Source organism: Octodon degus, unplaced genomic scaffold (genome assembly GCF_000260255.1).
Source record: "Octodon degus isolate 3935 unplaced genomic scaffold, OctDeg1.0 scaffold00048, whole genome shotgun sequence".
Taxonomy (NCBI): domain Eukaryota; kingdom Metazoa; phylum Chordata; class Mammalia; order Rodentia; family Octodontidae; genus Octodon; species Octodon degus.
In genome coordinates, this window is record NW_004524624.1 from 38940 (window position 1) to 42491 (window position 3552).

A 3552-nucleotide genomic window follows, 5' to 3' on the forward strand; every position below is an offset into this window, starting at 1 on the left:
TAAGAAGAATATATGTAGTGTGTTGGTTATTGAAACTGTCCTACCGATTTGATTTGAAACTGTCTCATTGCTATCTGTTTATCAATAAAATTATGAAAAAAAAACCATAAGGTTGGGGAGTCTATTCAAGCCAGCTATTCCTCTCCTGGATATTTTTCCAGAATAACTAAAAACCTCATGGCACAGCAATATGTGCGCATGCATGTTTATACGAGTGCAATTTATCATAGTTAAATTTTGGAAGTAAACTAGATGCACATCAACTGAAGAATGAATAAAGAAGATGTGATGTTTTTACTCAATGAAGTATTATTCAGCTATAAAACAGGATAAATTTGACAGGAATCCATGCACTTAGTAATGAGAAGGATGAAATCACAACAGATCCTGAAGAAACCCAGAAGATAATCAGTGCGTATTTCAAGAACCTCTATTCTAATAAGATGGAAAACACAAAATGAATGGACAGATTCCTAGATAGATAGAAATCACTAAAGCTGAATTAAGAAGATATAAAAGTCTAAGTAAAACCATATCACTAAACCTACAAATGTAATTAAAAATTTACTAACAAAGAAAAATTCAGGCCCAAATGATTCACTGTTAAATTATACAAGAAATTTAAAGAAGACCTAAGGCTTCTACTTCTCAAACTTTGTAATGAAATTTTAAAGAAAGCAATACTTCAAAAGTCTTTCCTACAAACTTGGATTACTCTTATACCAAATCCAGAGAAAGACTCAACAATAAAAGAGAACTACATTCCAATCTTCCTCATGAACATTGACACACAAGCATCCTTAATAAGATACTGTGAAACAGAATGTAGCAAATCATTAAGAAGACAAAGTTGACCTCATCCTACAGATGCAAGGATGGTTCAACATATGCAAATCAATAAATGTTATACACCATATCGCCAGACCCAAGGACAAAAACCCTTTGATCTTAACAGATGCAGAAAAATCAATTGAAAAATCTAACTCTCATTCTTGTTTAAAAGAAAAAAAAACTCTACAGAGAATCAGAAGAGATGGTCTTTATCTCAATCTGATAAAAGGTATCTATGACAAATCAACAGCCAAAAACCATAATAAATGGACAAAAACCTAAAGTTGGCACTATAAAGTCAAAAACAAGACAAGGATGCTCACTATCACCACTCCTGTTCAATATAATAATGGAAATATTACCCAGAGCAATTAGACAAGAGAAAGAAAAAAAAATAATAAAGACATGAAATGATGTTAAATTGGCATTGTTTTCAGATAGTATGATACCCTACTTAGAAGGAAAAAAAAAAAACTCCACTAAAAGACACCTAGTTTTAATAACCAAATTCAGTCACATAGCTAGATACAAAGCCAACATTCAAAAATCAGTAGCTTTCCAGTACACAGGTAACAAACTCTTTGAAAAAAATTAGGGATATAATATGTTTTATAACAGCATTCAAAAAATTTTAATATGTAGGAATCAATATAATGAAGGAAGTGAAATACTGCTGCATTGAAATCCACAGTACTCTGAAAAAGTATATCAAAAAAGATATCATCAAATGGAAAGATATTTTTTGTGCTTTAGGAGTAAGAAACAATATAGTGACAGTGGCCATCCTTCCAATGTTTTTATATAGATTTAATTCAATACCAATGAAAATACCAACTGCGTAACTCAGGGACTTAGAGAAAACATTCTAAAATTCACTTAGAACCACAAAAGACATACAATAGCAAAAGAAATTCTAGGCAGCAAGAGGAAAGCAAGAAGCATCAAATCCCTAACTTAAAATTGTACTGTAAAGATAAAACAACAACAATAATAATAATAATAATAATAATAACAACAACAACAATGCGCTACTGGAAAAGAAACAAATGGAACAATCAATGGAATGATTAGAAACAACTCCAGGCATAGGCATCTAACCCTTGACAAAGGAGCAAAAAGACTTCACTAGAAGAAAAAATAGCCTCTTTAATAAATAGTGCTGGAAAAATTGGCTTTCCACATGCTGCAGATTAAAACTGGACTCATATCCTTCATCATGCACTAAACTAAAATTAAAATGGTTCAAAGATCTAAATGTAAAAACAAAACTACTAAACCTGCCAGAAGATAGAATAAGTACAATTCTTGAAGACTTTGGCATAGGCAAAGACTTTATGAATAAAACCCTGGTTGCACAAGAACTATCACAAAGAATCAACAACTGGTATCTCATCTTATTGAAAAGCTTTTGTACAGTAAGAGAAACCACCAACAGAGTGAAGAGACAACCCATAGATAGGAAACGCTTTTCCCAGCTGTTCCTCAAAGGAATAATACTTATTTATTTTTTATTTATTTTGATGCACACTAAGCTGTCAATGTATATTGATTAGTGTTACTTATTTTTCTTTTTATTTTTGTATCCTCAGTCTTAAGAGTCTTTGGCATTTATCAGTCATTTTGCCACACCAAGCAAGTAAAAGAAAAAAATATCATTGGCTTTTTTGAGTCACACTTCCCAGGGATGGCTGAATGCATGGAGAATGGAAGCACAGCACTACATGGAATCTGCCAGCAACTCGAGGCAGGCACAGAAGGGATTCAGATAAACCTGACTAAAACGTGGAGAGGTGAGTTCCACTTCAGCAATAAAGGAGCATCTACCAAGTAAACTCATGGGGACACTCAGCCTCAGAATTCATCAAGGAAAGGATTCTCCTCCAAATGTTCATTTGGGAGGTCCAATGCAGGTCCTCCAGTTTCTGCTGAAGCTGAGGATGGTCGCCATCTCTGTATTACTCAGTCTGAAGTGATGAAAGTTCCCAAGAATGTGTGCTGGTGTCACAGACTTGGGCATCACTGCTATATTCCTCTGGATATGGAACCAGATCAGAACCTGGGATTTGGTTCTTTTGTGCCTCTGAGCAATCTCCTTAATCTTGGTGTCTTCCAGCAATGAAGGGTCCTTTGTTTTGGTCCATGGTCCATCTGGAGAGGCCAGAGGGCTGTAGGCAGTGACAGTGATGCCCTTGGAGTGGCAGTATTGGATCCATTTCTCTTGGGTGAGGCATGTGTGACACTCCACCTGGTTAGTGACTGGTTTATATTTCAGCTCTGGCTTGTTCAAGAGCTTTTCAACTTGGAAGTGGTTGAAATTGGAGATGCCATTGGCTTTCACCAAACCTTCATCTACCAGCTCCTCCATAACTTTCCAGGTATTCAAGAATGTTTTACTGAGGATCATATCGCCTTTATCATCCTGGGGGAATAAATCATTTCCTGGCTGAAATCTCTGTGGCCAGTGAATGAAGTACATGTCCACATAGTCCAGTTTCAAGTCCTTTAGGGTCTTATAGCAGCCCTCCTTCACAAGGCTTCTCTGAAAGAACGTGGGCCACAACTTGCTAACAATGAAAAGGTTCTCCCACTTCACAACCTTCTCTTGGATCTTCTCTTGGATGGCTTCGCCCACCTTGTTCTCCTTTTCATAAGCAAAGGCACAGTCAAAGTGGTGATATCCTGCATCAATGGCCACCTTCACAGCTTCTTTGACTTTGCCTG

General features: G+C 36.0%; 1 pseudogene; it reads right to left on the reverse strand.

Annotated features, from left to right (window-relative positions):
* Positions 1-2682: 2682 nt before the first annotated feature.
* The window catches only part of LOC101577706, a 4513-nt pseudogene continuing 3643 nt past the window's right edge, over positions 2683-3552 (reverse strand).